Here is a 16,871-nt window from a genome sequence, read left to right as displayed (position 1 = left end):
GGCCTGCAGTGATTTCTGCATGTACAGAAATGATAGAAACGAGCTTTCATATCGTATTAACACATCGCTTAAAAGGTGACTCTTCAGTGGATGAAACAGAATACTAAATTGGAAACTGGGGGACAGGGAGTTTACAATGGTATTAATTATATACGTGGGGCATGTTAATGATTGACAAATGCAAGAGAGAAACACTTGATTTACATACAGCTCTGAGTGAAGTTTGGGCAAATAATTTAAGAACCAAGATTTTATGCCATTTGACCGTAAAGGCTTTGGATAATCATGTAAGTTTCATTTTTTTTTAAACTGCCTAGAGAGGAAATATGGGCAACATCTAGTCGTTAACAGACTCCTTTTTTCTTTGCAAAATAACTAGTATTGTTTTTTTAAGTTTATTTACTTCTTTTGAGAGAGAGAGCATGTGTGGGGGAGAGGCAGAGAGAGAGACAGAGAGGGAGAGAGACAATCCCAAGCAGGCTCCATGCTGTCAGCACAGAGCCCAACGCGGGGCTGCATCTCATGAATCCCGAGATCATGCCCTGAGCCTAAATCAAAAGTCAGATGCTTAACTGACTGAGCCAACTGGGTGCCCCTAGCATTGGTTTTGTTTCATTTGACATAGTTTATGTTCACTTCAAGGGCAACACTGGCAAATACTAGTGCTTTTTTCCATTTAATTTTTAGATTAAAAGTAGTGGGCTTACTTCCCAAGATGCCAAGCATGAAAATATCTTAAGTTCTTTCAAGTATTATTTTGGAATTAAGCCGTACGTACGTCACAACTGAGAAGACACACAGAAAGGGGATACAACACTGTCATGATCTTATCATTCAGCTAGTTTTATTTATTTTGTAGCCAAAAGTGAAAGATGTTTTTTTTTCTTTTTAACTAGACAAATATGTGTTAAGGTGTAATGGGTTTTAGCAAAGAGATCTCCTGCCTCCGTAGAACTTTTTCTTGTAATTAAGTGGACAATTCTATTTTGCGGTTGTTATACATCCATCATATGCATATGAATAGAAACCGATGAATTTGCATAAGAAAGCTATATACATTCAAAATAACACTCACCCCTTTATGAGCAAATCTTACTTAGTTGGGTACCCGCAGAATCCTACTGGAGAAAAGAGAAGAGTGCAGGATGGCGAGAGCTATCCCTGCCACATCCTTTTAGCGTTCCACAGAGATAACAAAGGAAAGATGAAAAAACAGCCTTTAAAAACTACCAGGGAAAGGAAAGAAAAGGACCCAGTTTCTGAAGAAGCCTAAGTCCTGGGGGTCCACACCAGACCTCAGCATGCATAACTCACCTAGAATATGCCGCAAGCTTCAGCAGATTAGTGCCTTTAGTTTGAAACCTTCCGCTCACTCTGCATTTTGATGGGTATTTAAAATAATAAATAAACCTATTCCTACGGTAGAGGCTCACAGAATTTAGCTGCTTGCTACAGAAGGAAAAGAAAAGAAATTGGAGCAAAAAAAAAATTGTGTCAGAGATCCACTTACCAGACTCCAGCTTAGACAACAGAGAAGTAAAATAATTATATATATATATATATATATATATATGTCACCACATTGAGTGACAAAATGGTAACTGTCATAATGCGCCAGTTAACATGTCCAATACGAGCTGATCGTTGAGTGTCCCCTGGGAAAAGAAGACAGAAACATGACAAAGAACAAAGAACTTGGATCAATAATGCTTGGGGAAATAAGACAGAGAAGGTTATTTACTTGCATTGATCCGCTGCGACCATCACGTAAACTTGGCCTGTTTTTCTTTTGTTAACCTTTAAGCCTGAGTATACTCAGAGGCAACCAGGGAGCCAACTAACAGGTGTAGATTAAGGATCGAAGGAGGTCACCGTACCTCTGTCACCACCAGGCACCCATGTAACAACATCCCTGAAGAAATTTAAACATCAATAGCCATAATAAGGGCAAATTTATCAAGCCCAGCCAGCTCTAGCTGGGAGCCCGCCTGCGTCCAGCTGGTTCGCCCTTGCTAAAGCTCAATTGATTTGGACATTCTTTTACTAGAGTTGATTATCAATTGTGACATAGCAAATTTGTTACCTTCCAAGGGCTGAGCGTATGGTGGCTATTGAAGGCTCTGAAGTGAAAACACCTGGGCTTGGGTTTACCCCTTACTAGTGAAAAGAGAAGAGCGGGGGGCGGGGAACAATCTTACTCTCACAAGCGCAGGCCAGAGGAGCTGCCCTTTGGTTGAAGTCCGGGCTGCTCCTGGAGAAGGAGAAGATTCGTCGAAGCAGCAGGAAGGCAGATTTTCGCAGCTGAGCTCAGAAGACCTGGTGAAGAGAGGGGGAAATGCCCAGGCGAAGGTCTGTCCGGGAGCCAGATCAGGAAGGTCAGACTCATGCAATTCCCTCTGCCTGGAAAACCCTCAACGGTCCATCCCCCCTCTCCCCAAATCAGACCCACCTTGGAGGTCTGGTTTGGAAGCTACTTCCCCTGAAACCCACACCGTAAAGGGTGTTCCTATTTATCTCACCGCCCTGGCGAATTACACCCATTTTTGTAACTTAGCTTTTCTTCCCGATTAGATGGATCACCGACTCTTCGGAGTCAGAACGTTGGTTTGCGCATCTCTAGATCTCCTGGGTCACCCATCACAATAGCACTAATTCGCTTCATTTTTCCTTTTGATACCCGAGTAGTGCCAAAGGGTCTGTTTTCACTGATGCGTCCTCAGTCAACCAGAAGGGAGGCTATTTCGGCCGCCTACGCTGAGGTTAGACATCCTCTAGGAAAGAAGGATGGTGAGACTGACCTCAAAATACACAGAGCTATGACCAGGTCTTAAGAGAAAAATGAAGTGAAATGTGGTGTGTGCCATGTCAGTCTAGGGAAAAAAAGGAGGAGGAGAAGAAGAAGAAGAAGAAGAAGAAGAAGAAGGGAGAAAAAGTAGCGGGAAGTCCCAGCAAAGAGATTCCCCAACATTTTTGTCAATGCAACACACACAAACAAACGAAAACATATTTAATAAAACAACTCAGTAATTCAAATATAGATAATAAGTCCAGACTGAGTGTGAAAACAGGCCCCCTCGGAGGCAGAACCACCCACCAGCTTGTCCATGTTCTGTGACTACATTTTCTCTTCTGGGGCTATTTTTCACTACCTGGTCCCCCCTCCCTCTTGCCAGCTGTACCTCTGGGCCTCTCTTCTGGGTACATGACACTGAGAGTCATGATTTGTCACAGCTGCTTACACGTCAGTGCAACTCCGTTACTATGTCTCTAGAGGGTATATATATTTGCTAACATTTCATTAAGAACTTTTGCATCTATATTCAAGGATATTGGTTGGTCTCTCTCTCTCTCTTTCTCTCTCTGTACTGCTTTGGTTTTGGTATCAGGAGTGCGCTGTCTTCTTTCAGCTATGGGCCTTCGTAAATAAAGCTTTGGGTAGAAAAGTAACTGACCACCCCTCTACAAAGCCTTATAGCCATAGTTTCTTTAGATTTACAGAGAGATCGCACATATCATTACCCGTTTCCTAGTCTGTCTGGGTTGCTGGGTGTCTTGAAAACAATCGGAAACTTATTTCTCACGCTTCTCGAGACTGGGAAGTCCATGATCAAGGTGCCGGCAGAGTGAATATCTGGTGAGAGCTTCCTGGTTTATAGACCGCCATCATTTGCCGTGTGGTTCCATGACAGAAGGGGCAAGAGAGCTATGAGGTCCTGTTCATAAGGGCACCAGTGCCATTCATGACCTAAGCACCTCCAAAGACCCCATCTGCTAATACCATCACATTGGGGGTTAAGATTTCAACATATGAATTGGGGGGCAGGGGTGCATTCAGTGCATAGGCGTTGCCAATAAACAGAGTTGTCTGCCATTAAGCAGGACAGGCAGAGTTGCCTTGGTTCCACTTGCAGAGAACCTGATGATCACATTGCTTAGTGATGAGCCCAAGGTCACCCAGCTAGGAACTGAGATGGTTGGGACCGGAGCCCACATCTCCTGACACCAAAGTATGTGTTCTTGGATAGCCTTGGTTTTTAACCCACATCCGCAGGGCGCTGTTTCAGGCAACATAGAAACTGTGTAAGCCAAAGTAGGGCTTATTCTGCAAAAGACTGCAGGTGGTAGAAACAGGGGAGCAGGGGTGCGGTAAAGAAAGGACAAATGCTCATTGTTCTCAACTCCTTTCCCACAAGACTCATAAGGCAGATGGAGACCAGTTCAGGAAACTCACTCAGACCAGCCTCTCCCGCCATATCCAAAAAGGACGAGTAGTTTAGCAATGTGTAACCATCCCAGCTTTAGAGTGCGTCCACTGCCTCTCACCATAGTCCGCGTGGAATCTGGAGTCCCTATAGAGTGACAAGGGTCTGTGGCAGGGGGACCCTCCTCATAGCCAACGTGCAGGAGGACATCTGGGTCCAATGGCGGCTTGCGGCCCCACCGGCTCGCAGCCCTTCCTTTGCGGAGAGCGTCTGCTGGGTACAGTCCTCATTAAGTCCTCATTACTACTGTGGAGTAGTCTCACTCGGTGGTGTCTGGAAAGCAGCTGTCTCCCCCGCAAGGTGTCCTTTCCTGAAACACAATGCTTTCCCAGTCCGCTCTTGCCAAGCCTGGTATCCACATCAGGAGAAGGAAACAAATGAAAAACCCCAAAACACCCTTATTACGAGCACTAATTGGTGGGTCTGCTGATGAGATCTGCAGAAAGGCCAAGCCAGGCAGGGGACTTCAAGAACAGATTCCTTTTTCCTGCTGACTGCAGGCCCCCAAGGTGGCGGTGAGTGTTAGTACCCGGAGACAGCTTGGTGTTCCTGTTCCCTGAGCACATTGCCTCCTCCGGACAAAAGCTGTAGGGCAGTGGGCCGTCCTAACGGGGTTTCCTAAATGACCCCTCACCTAATGATGGCAGAGAGCGAGCATGAACTCCTTCTTGTTAATTTGGTTAAGTTTGGTAGCAAAATGCAAGTGGTCATGAGCTACACAATAGAAAGACACCATTCTTCAAGATCGGGAGAGGAAAACCTCCAGGAATGCATTTCTGGGGAGATGGAATGAATCTCACACCCATATTCTGGGATGGAACCGTCGAGGCGACCATTTGTGTATTCATACATTTACAGGGATCAGACTCAAGCTAGGTGTTCAGGATAAAGTTCAGCCCACCCCAGTGGAGCTTCCCGCAAGGACAAGGTACACAGTAAACATAATCACCCACCACGTATGATTTTTTTTCCCACTTTCTGTAAATTGTCAGCAGGAAAAAAGCAGAGAGTGCAAATAATATAATAGTGAGAGAATGACTTAAAGATTCCAGGAAGTTTCCTCAGAGGAAGAGACTTTCAAACCTTAGACATTAAAAGGAATTAGGAGGTAGCCAGCCTGAGAAGGGGAGAGAAAGGGAACAGAATATTTAAAGTCCTTGAAGCAAAACAGAGCTCAGTAAATCCAAAAAGCTGAGGAAACGCCATTGTGGCTGGGGTGTCCAAAGGGGGGCAAAAACCGGTAAGAGTGCTCGTCTTCATCAGACAAAGAACAAAGTTTTGTCCCGTGTGCAGCAAGAAACCACTGACGTATTCAAAGTAGTTTGGTGATATGATCCGATTTACATAAAAAAAAATAACCCATGGGGGGTGGGAGGGAGGGGAGGGTGGGTGATGGGTATTGAGGAGGGCACCTTTTGGGATGAGCACTGGGTGTTGTATGGAAACCAATTTGACAATAAATTTCATATATTGAAAACAAAAAGAAACAAAACAAATAACAACAACAACAAAAAATAACCCTGGCCATTCTTTGGAGATTAAAGGTTGACAAAAGACAGAATAGGGAATCAAATAGGAGGCTCTTGCCATAATCATGGAAGGAGATGATGAGGTTAAGGCTATCGGATGTACAGTAAAACCTTGGATCGCAAGTAACTTGTTCTGCGAGTGTACTGCAAGACTAGCAAACATTTCTAATAAATTTTAACTTGATAAACAGGCAATGTCTTGCAAGACAAGTAGTACATAATGCCGGATGTCACATGATCACAACTGAGCCAATGAATTTTGAAATTCGCGTTGGTATATGAATGCTTTGGATTACAAGCATGTTTCTGGAACGATTTATGCTCACAAAGCAAGGTTTTACTGTATATGCAACACAACACAGGCACATATTCATACCTCCCCTACGTGGACCCAAACTAAAAGATAACTTAACATTTTTAGAGAGAGAAAAAAGTATCATATACTTTAAATACGAAGAGGATATATTTCAAGATTTTTAATTATATATAATATACATTATATTTAATTACTATATAATAAATATTACTATATATTATATATAGTAATTATATAAATATACATACTATATATTATATATAATCTACAATATTACTATATATTATATATAATTACTATATAATAAATATTACTACTATATAATATATATTATATTTAATTACTGTATTAATGTATAGTAATTATATACATTTGCATATTATATTGTATATATGTAAAATATATACAAATCTACAGTCAACCCTTGAACATAGGTTTGAAGTACACAGCACAGTTCCATTTATATGCAGATTGTTTTCAATAAATACAGGAATGAATTTTCTCCTCCTTATGATTTTTTTTAATAACATTTTATTTTCTCTCGGTACTTTATGGTAAGAATACAGTATATAGTACGTATAAAATGAAAAATATGTGCTAACTGACTATGCTATCGGTAAGTTTTTTGGCCAACCATTAAATACCTGGGGAGACAAAAGTTATACAGAGCTTCCCGACTGTGCAAGGGGCCAGTGGCCCCTAATCCCTTCATTTTCAATATATATAGAATATACTAGTTCTATATCTATATCTATACCTATATCTATATCTATCTATATCTAATCTATATTATATATAGTTATATATAATTAAATATCTGAACATGGAAACATAGGGAGGGATGTCATCAAGATGGTGACACAGGCTGTTCCTGACTTCGCTCCCCATCATAAGAACAACAAATATTTAAGAATAAGACACCCCTGAGTGAATCCTAGCATGCAGAAGTGAGGCTGAATCATCCCCTTGCACCACAGAGAGCAAGACAGCCTGCGTTGGAAGGCTAAGAGGAGCAGCTACAGGTTGAGCACATTGCCCCTCCCCCAGGGCACACCGAGAGGTCTTCCCTGAGCTTCCAGTTCCTCCACCGGGGAAAGAAAACCCAGGCAGTACAACCAGCTACACTCAACATTGTGAGTTGCTTTGTGGGAGCCCCTACTCTGATCTCACACCGTAGAAACTGCAGGGGAATGTGTTGGGCTCAACCACTGGAAATCTGAGTGAGAGGAAGGGCCTAAAACAACCCACACATAGACCTTGGCACTGACTTCATACATGCAGCGCCCAAGTGATAACCCTAATCAGAGGTTTTGCTCATTGAAAGGACCAAGTCAATACCTTCTGACCAGGGAACTTGGTGGAGTACAGAGCTGATTGCTTAAAATCTTGAAACGAGTTTTCTGCGCCCTGGAGCTGGGTTTGCTCATACTCAGGCAAAGAACTGAACTACTCACCCACCATGGAGCATGTCTTCCAGCCCACCTGGCTAAAAAGGGCTGGTGAAAATTCCTGGAATCTCTATCAGTCCAATGGCACTTCAGCTGAGAGTCAGGCAGGCAGAGTTGATAGCCCCCAGGGCACAGCCAGTACCATGTGTAGAATATTCCTGTGTTATGGACAGGCTGGAGGATTAAGTCAAGGCTCAGGGCAGTCAAGGCTAAGGGTAGCTTTCAGCCACTCACAACCAGAGAACCTAATTGGGAAACCGAGAGCAGCCTCAGGCAGTCCCTTCCCCTTCCACCGAGGCAAGGGAGCTGAAACAAAGCCATCCACTGTGGAGAGTGTCTTTTGGTCCCATCTGCCCAGAAGGGTTGGTGACAACTCCTTGAAGCTGTGCTACTCGGTGAAATTTGAGCCAGGATGCAAACAGGCATAGCCTATAGTTTGCAGAAAGAACAAAGCCCGTGGTCGGCTTACTCAGGGAACTTGAGGTGCAGGTGGGCTTGAGTTAAGACAACAAACAAAGAGCTCTTACCAGCTTTGGAGCTGCTTCTCCTGCTGCACTCAGTTAGAGAATCCAATTCATAGCCCTGCTCATCACTGAATACTGCTTTCAGCCTGTCAAACCAGGGAATCTAACCAGAGCACACAATAGGTTACGTGTCCCATTCAATAACCCTAAGTACAGTGGCACTTGAACAATGAACATAGCCCATGGCATCTCCCATCTGTAGAGCAAAACTGGTGGTCTCACATTTCCAAGGAATTCAGCATACACTCTGGACTGATTTGTGTCCCCAGCAACAAGTTGTATAGGCCCTGGGCCAGGGCCCTGCTGGCCTGCCATGTAGGAAAGCTAATTCATAGCCCCATCTATTATTGAATACAGTAGCTGGTTCTGACCATCTAGTAAGCCTGACCAGAAAACCCAGGCAAACACAGAGCCCATCCTATAGCCTCATTCGGGTAGGGAACCACGCCAGCAGTTCTCTAATGGTTCTTAGCAAGTGGCATACACCTCCATCCCTGTCCTCAGAACTCGAACAATTGCCTTACCCCAATATAGGCCATAATAGCAGATTCCACCTGCTCAAGGACATTGATATACCAGCAGATATACCCAGAGACACAAATTAAGCTGAAAACTGTCTGCTCTGAAAACTATAACGCATTGGCGAAAGAAAACGAAGACACAAATTAATAACAAGGTATCCTATGTTCATGGATTAAAAGAATATTGTTACAATGTCAATACTATCAGAAGCCATTTATAAATTCAATGTAATGGTTATCAAGAATCCAATGGCATTTTTTAATAGAAGTATAAAAAACACTCCTAAAATTTATGTGGAACCACAAAGACCCCAAATAGCCAAATAAATCCTGAGAAAGAAAAACAAAGCAGGAGGCATCACACTTCCTTCTTTCGAGCTTTACTATAACATTGTTGTCATCAAAACAGTATAATACAAGTATACAAACCGACAAATAGACCAATAAAACAGAATCAAAGGCCCACTAATAAATCCAAACATATACACTCAACTCATATTTGACCAGGAAGCCAAGAATACTCAATGGGGAAAAAAATGTCTCTTTAATAAGTGGTGCTGGGAAAATTGGATATTCATATGCAAAAGAATAAAATTGGGCCTATATGTTGCATCACTCAGAAAAATTAAACTCAAAATGGATGAAAGACTTAAATGTAATACTTGAAACCATGAAACTCCTGGTTGGGGGGAAAACATAGGACCTTGATGTGGGTCTTGGCAATGATTATTTGGCCATGGCACCTAAAGCACAAGCAATAAAATAAAAAGTAAACAAGTGGTAATAAGACCTGAATAGACATTTCTCCAAAGAAGATATGCAAAGGGCAACAGGTGCATGAAAAGATGCACGACAACAGTTGTCATTAAGGAAGCACAAATTAAAATCACAATGAGATGTCACTTCATGCTTGTTAGAATGGCCATGATTAAAAACACAAGAAATAACAAATGGTGCCATGGATGTGGAGAAAAGAGAACACTCAACCACTGCTGGTGGGATTGTACATTGGTACAGCCACTGTGGAAAACAATATAGAGGATCGTCAAAAAAATAATAACACAACTACCATATAACCCAGGAAATCCATTTCTGGGAATATGGCCAAAGGAAACAAATACACTAACTCAGAAAGATATCTCCCTCCCATGTTTATACCAGCATTATTTAGAATAGCCAAGACATGGAAACAACCTAAGTATCCATTCATATGGATAAATATATATGTACATTTATAAATACATATATTTATATATAATGGGCATATATAGAAATGTATGGACATGTTTTATCCAGACATAAAAAAATGAGGAAATCCTACCATTTGTGGCAATGTGGAAGGACCTCGAAGGCAACGTGCTAAGTGAAATAAGTCAGACCGAGAAGACAAATACTGTAAAATCTTACCTACATTTGGAATAAAAATAAAAGAACTAATTCATAGAAAAGAAAATCAAACTTGTGGTTACCAGGGGCAGAATTGAGGGAAGAGGGAATTGGATGATGGTGGTCAAAAGGTACAAACTTCTAGGTCACAAGATAAATAGGTACCAGGGACGTAATGTCCAACGTGACGGCTGAAGCTAACACTGCTGTATGATGTATAGGAAAGCTAATGAAAAAACATGATTGTCACACTAAAGAAATGGAGTCTCATCAATGGGAAGTTTAATGGATGGGATAAACAGACTGCACATAGCTGAGGAGCAATTTTCAGTGGGCAAAAAACCAAGGGAACTCTTCCAGAACACATCTCAAAGGATGTGAGGAAAATGAGAGAAAATGAAGCAATATGAAAGATGCCATGGCATTCTTCTCGCCGTCTGCCCACCCCCACTTTTTGGAGAAATCATTCTAATCCTCCCAGGTGAGTTTAAGTGCAGGGGGAGCATGCTATGCGGAGGACTAGGATACTTGTTCTTATCCTATACCCACCCTCCTTGGCTTCTGAGAAAATGAGCTTCTTATTTTTGTCGTTTCAAAGTACCATCCAGGCAGAGTTGCTAATAGAGAGAAACATGACAAGAAGAATGTGGAACCACAGGATTGATTCTCTACTTTGGAGGGGACTGAAGTCCGGATGAAAAAAAAGTACAAGAGGTATGCTTCTAGCAGTTCTTCACTACGGTTCAGTTTGACCATTTCATGCCCGACTCCAATTATTGCCTCGTGACTTTGTTTTGTGCCTGTAGGACAAATCTACCTCAAACTCCTTCCAAAAACGTTTCCCAAAATGTAGCAAGACAGACAACAAATGGGATCCCCTTAATTATTACTTGGTTTACAAATGCTGTGTTCTAATGACACTGTCATTAGCATGTGGTGGGATCTTCAAAAGCAACGACAGGCCATCTATACACAATTCAGACGTTACCGATATTGTAGCTTCATTTGCTAAAACCCCACTAGTTGTAAGTTGCAGACCCAGGATTCAAACCCAGGCAGTCCATCTCCCAAGTCTACTCCCTTAAAGACTGAGCTGTCCCGTGGACTGGGATAAGATTTCTCACCCTTGGGACTGTTGACAATTTGAACCAGATCATTGTTGTGGAGAGTTCGTAACATGATTAGCAGAGCTATCACTGTGTACCAACTAGATTCCAGTAGGGGTCATCTTTAGATCTTTTGCCAAATGTTTCTGGGTGGGGTCGGCAACACTGCCTCTGGGGAGAATCATGGGACTAAGGTACCCACCAGAATCCTGAGGCAATCATTACACTTGGGTGGAATAGTAAAACTATCCCCATTAATATCTATGCATTCTTACTTACACGATTCACCATTGCCGTAGATGTCCTAGCCAATGCAATAAAAGAAGAAAAAGTCATGTAACACACACAAATCCATCGCTATTTGTGTGTGTAAATGTGATGGGGAAAAAAAAAAGCCTTTTTCTGATGGCTTGTGTTTTGTCTTGGTAAAGTTTTAAGAGAATTCACCCACAGGAGAAATGGAAGAGAGAAAGACAAGAATGAGAGGTCTGAGGAGAGAAAAGAATATGAGATGATCTTAGGGACAGTGGGAGGGCTAACAAGACAAAATAGTGGGGCTGTGTCTTACTAGTTCTGCTTGAGGCTGATGATCCTGGTGATATTATAGTTTTACTTCCCAAAATTCTCAGCAGAGATTTCTGCCAGCTTCTTACCAATGGCCCCACCAATACCACCCAAAGGGCCCCAAATCCATCTCCTTGGCATGCACTTTCCTTCCAGTTACCTGAAAACTACCGGCTGCTATTTTTTGCCACACTGCAGATAAAAATCAATTCATGAATATGACGGCATTTTATAAAATCCAATCGTTAATATATATGCTGAATAAATAAATTATCAGTTATTTTGGAAAGCGTAACACCACACACCAAAGGTCAAAATGTTACTACCACTGACTCGACAGCCCCGTTTCTAGAAATTTTTCCTAATGCAATGATTGCCTAGGCACAAGACATTCCCCACAGCATTGCTATAATAGAGAATTGGATACAATGCAAATGTCCTCCCTAGAGGACCGCTTAAGCAAATATTTGTGCACCTATGCAATGGTCTCTGACGCCACGTTTAAAAAATAATACGCATGATATCTCATTGCATGGAAAATGCAGGTTATGAGTGAGCATGGGTGGCAAGAACTGATTCATAAAATACTGTGTATGTGAATAGAAAGATTTCTATAATCCTATTTTTCAAAGCATTATCTATGAGTATTGCTAGGTGGATGGTATTTGGAATGATCTTTCTGCATTTCATACTTTTTACCTCATTGCGCTTTTCTACACTGAACATCTATATATAGATATATAGATATTTTATGAAACAACAGAGCAGTTTCCAGAACAATCAGATTGACCACATGACCAACACTGGACAGACAATGCTGAAAGTAAATGCTTTGATAAGCTGGGTGGCAGGAATTCTGATTTTTACGTCTCAGCTTTTTTTGAGGCGGCTAAGTCCATTTCACACACGAGAGGGACAAGTTTTAGGGGTCCTCACCAAACTGCGGAAGCCATGCTCTCTACATGGATATTTCACCGGGAATCCCACCCTTCTCATTGTAATACTCTACAGCTACGTTCACAAAACAAATGATAATATTCAGCGCCGCAGCCCAAATCAGGACCTCCCTGTGTACGTTTTTCCAGAGCATGGCGTCAGTGTGGTTGGGAATGAGCAGGTCCGCCTCACCCAGAGGCCTGGTACATTCTGACCTGCTCAGTGGTATCGGCCAGTTGGCTGCTTGGCACCTTTCCCAGCAGTCACTGCTCTCCAAGCACGGCATCTATCATTGCTCCAGTCAGAAAGATAGCACTTACCTGATGGGTAGGCAGAAGCGTCTTCTCTTACCATATGCTGGAAATTGTCAGGGGCTGTTCACGCCAAGACTGGCTACTTTTCGTGCCAGAGAACGGGCCTTTCAAAACGCCTGCCAAAAAAAATACAAATAAAAATTTCAAAAGAACCAATTTTCACATATCAAATTTTGTGTTGAGAGTTGTGTAACAAGCTATGCAGAGCGGAGAATTATGGACATTTTTCTGGCGTTGATACATTAAACACAAAAAAGGAAGAGCAATGCGCATTTGTGAAAGGAGAAAGGGATTAAAAAAAATTCCCTGACCTACATAAATATTAGGTTTAGACCTAGCTCCACGCAGAGTCAGGGGGGTTGGCCCACCTACGCAGGGTAACTTCACGAATGTTAAGAGATGCACCTTCAGTGGAAGCCTAGGGTCCCAATGCTTGAGTCATCTGAGGGGGTGAAGGCATTATCTGCTGAAGGGTCCTGTTGAATCTCTATCTGTTCCTTTGGAGGACAGAACGGCATTAAACTGTTGTCTCCAATTATCATATTTGTGCAGACTAACTGATTAGGCACAGCAGGTAGATATGCTTTAATGAGATCACACAGAATTGGGAAATATTTGGGAAACCAGGTGTCATAGGAGAAAACTAGCTACTGTCCTTAGGCAGCAAGACAAGGTCCACACAGGTGGACCTGGGGTTCTGAAGGAGATCTCCAAAGAGGGATCTGGAAGGAAAAGAGGAGTCAGAGTCCTGAGACTAACCAGATAGGAGCAGGACCGACCCGGGGGGCACAGTCTGGGGGCTCCTGCTGGCAGGACCCCGTGAGCTCTAGTTGGACGCATTGTCAAAACAGAAAGGAAGAAACCAGCTGGGGGGTCTGCCTGAGCGACTGGGCAGGAGGATGTCGCCTAAGCAGAGAGTTCATTGGCCCTCAGAGATCAGAGGAAGATTCCAAAGGTGGGTGGGGTCAGGGAGCAAGGAACAGCCAGAGTCAAGTCAAGTTCATTCCCAGGCTCTCGGGCAAGTATCTCAGGGCAGACGAAGCTGCGTAAACGTGCCTCTCAACTCTCCAGGCTGCAGCCCGACAGCCAAATCCTTTTCGAAGGAGAGCAGTCTCACACCATCTTCCCTAGCAGCCTGAGGTTTCTGCTCTGGAGGTTTCTGTTTGCTCCGCGTGTCCGCTTGGCCATGTTCACCCTTGCCAACTTCTTACAGGAGAGGGTGTCACTGTGTGTGTGTCTATGCGGAGCATGTCTGTGTATGGGGATCCTTTAAATACATTGCTAGTTGCAAGGTTATGCTCCGAAGACATACCTTGACTCACTCATCCATGCCCGCTTTGGCTATTTAGGCTTTGTCATGGAAAGGTCACACCAGAGCTCCAGTCAAGGCCAACAGACTCTATAACCGTGAGCCCTAACCTCTTGTGGGAAACAAGGAGACTTCCAGAGCCTTCTCTCTTATTCGGGGAAGCTTAGGATTTAATAATTCTACTCAACTATCTTTGAATTCTCTTCAACTGAAAAGCCATCGATGGGAAATCCACAGAAAGGCCATACACCCTGGCAGGTCTGGGGTCAGACCATTGGAGTTCCTCTTGGGGTCACGGGTTAGCAGGGAGGTCTCTGGGTACTTCAGTTTTCTTAGCCACACGACACAGACAATAATAGAACCTATATAATAGATCCAGAGCTTAGAAAAGCATCACCTCTGATTTGACTATACATTTTTTTTGGTGTCATTATATAGCAAAAAAAAGAGATTTAAAGAGAGCTTAAAGAGCTTAAAAACATGTAAAGAGAGCTTAAAAACAAATCAAGACAGATTAAGAAAGCATTCATATCTATAATACATCATTGGTTCCTTCAAATAAATAAATAAAGCAAAATAAAGAAAGGATGTAAACAGATATTCCTCAAAAAAAATAAGTAGTCAAAATATCTATGAAATAGCCCTAAATGTCAAAAAAAGAAAAAAGTAGAAACACAATAAAAACATAATCACATTTTTCCCTTTGATGTTTGTAAAAAGTTTGATAATACCAAGGTTGGCCAGTGAACTTGGAAACAGGCTGTCCTCAACAGTATAAATGGGAAAAATCACTGTGACTTTTTGGGGCCCCTGGGCAGCTCAGCGATTGAGAGACCAACTCTTGGTTTCAGCTCAGGTCATGATCTCACGGTCCGTGAGGACAGTGTGGAACCTGGTTGGGATTCTCTCTCTTCCCCGCCCCCCTCTGCCCCTCCCTGACTTGTTCTCTCTTTCTCAAAACAAAGGAATAAACTTTAAAAAGATTATTGTGACTTTTTGAAGGACCATTTAGCAATGGCCTTCAAATTTTCAGACGTGCAGTTTCACATGCCCAAAATTCTGAATGCTAGGGATCAGAAACATTTGTGCAAACTCGCAAAAACAAACGTTTGTATTTATTGCGGAATCATTTGCAATAACGAAAGAAATAAAAAAATGATCTAAATGTTGATAGACAAATATGTCACGAATCATGGTTCAGTGTCATAATAAACAGGCATGAAGAAAGATTGATCTTGGGGTGCCTGGGTGGCTCAGTCAGATAAGCGTCCGACTTCGGCTCAGGTCACGATCTCCCGGTTCATGGGTTCGAGCCCCGCGTCGGGCTCTGTGCTGACAGATCGGAGCCTGGAGCCTGCTTCCGATTCTGCGTCTCCGTCTCTCTCTGCCCCTCCCCTGCTTGTGCTCTGAAGCTCTCTCTCTCTCTCTCTCTCTCTCAAAAATAAATAAAACATTAAGACATTTTTAAAAAGATTGATCTATACGTATCAAAAGAAAGCGCAAGTTGCAAAGTGGCTTCATGGTGATTTTATTTTGGAACACTGTGTGTTTATCTGTGTTGCTGGAAGGAGTGGTAGAATATATCTACCTGTGTTTTTGTCAGTATGAAAGGGTCGGGGAAGGGTCAGAGAAGCAGATGTGTCCAAGCTGAAATCCCCAGAAACTTTGTGGTCCATAAACTATGAGCGACTAAGCTATTTGTCAAAAAGGCATCAGGAAGTGATGGAAACAAACAAACAAACAAACAAGGCTTTTAGCATCCTGCCCATCAGTGTTCAAAATTCAGCTTTGCTCCTCGTTGCCCTTAAGAGATTTGGACAACTTTCCAGACCTCAACCTTCTCCAATTCCTAGCTTGCAGGCTTGTAAGAATTACATAAAATAATGTTTCTAAATCGTCTCTCATACAATGCATTCTCAAAAAAAATGTCCTCATCACTTTTGCTGTATTGAGATGCGCGTTGACCCTGATACATTTTCAGAGGGGAAAAAAAGACGATTTCTTTTGCTTTTGATGGGAATAACAGCTCATCGTAGGTCATATCAGCATGGAAGATGCTACTGTATTTGTGGCTATCGTTGCCAATTTCCATGATTAATCATTTAGGAGAAAGAGTGAACTGCTAATAACGTTGGTTGGTAGAACAAAATTTCAAAACTTTGACTTTGGGGGGAAACCACCAATTACATGTGCGGAGATAGTCACGGAGAGTTTTGCTTCATAGGACACATTATGGGACCTGAGCTTTTTGAATTTTGAATCTGAACACATACTGTTAAATGATTCTTTTTTCCTCTTGAGGGAGGCGGTGTTAAAATATCAGAAATCCATGCCAAAGGATCACTTCAATATTTCTTGAGGCAGAAACCTTTAATAATGAAAAAAAGTCTATTTTGTATTATTCAGCAGGCCTTATTTCACATGGAAAATTCTTCCCACCTACCCTATCACCCCCACCTAGTATGTTTATTCTCTCCGTTCTTATTTACTCATACATACATGCAAACCACAAAAATGCTCTTTGATTTATAAATAAACGGACAATTCTGCAAAAGTGCAGAGAATATCTTTTGGTAAAATGAGTTTGAGGTCAGTTTTCGGGGTCCTTGGGTTTTTATATGCAATCTAGCCTCATTTCCTCGCTCTGCTTTGCTTG

Source organism: Lynx canadensis, chromosome B3 (genome assembly GCF_007474595.2).
Source record: "Lynx canadensis isolate LIC74 chromosome B3, mLynCan4.pri.v2, whole genome shotgun sequence".
Classification (NCBI taxonomy): Eukaryota; Metazoa; Chordata; class Mammalia; order Carnivora; family Felidae; genus Lynx; species Lynx canadensis.
This window is presented reverse-complemented; position numbering follows the sequence as displayed.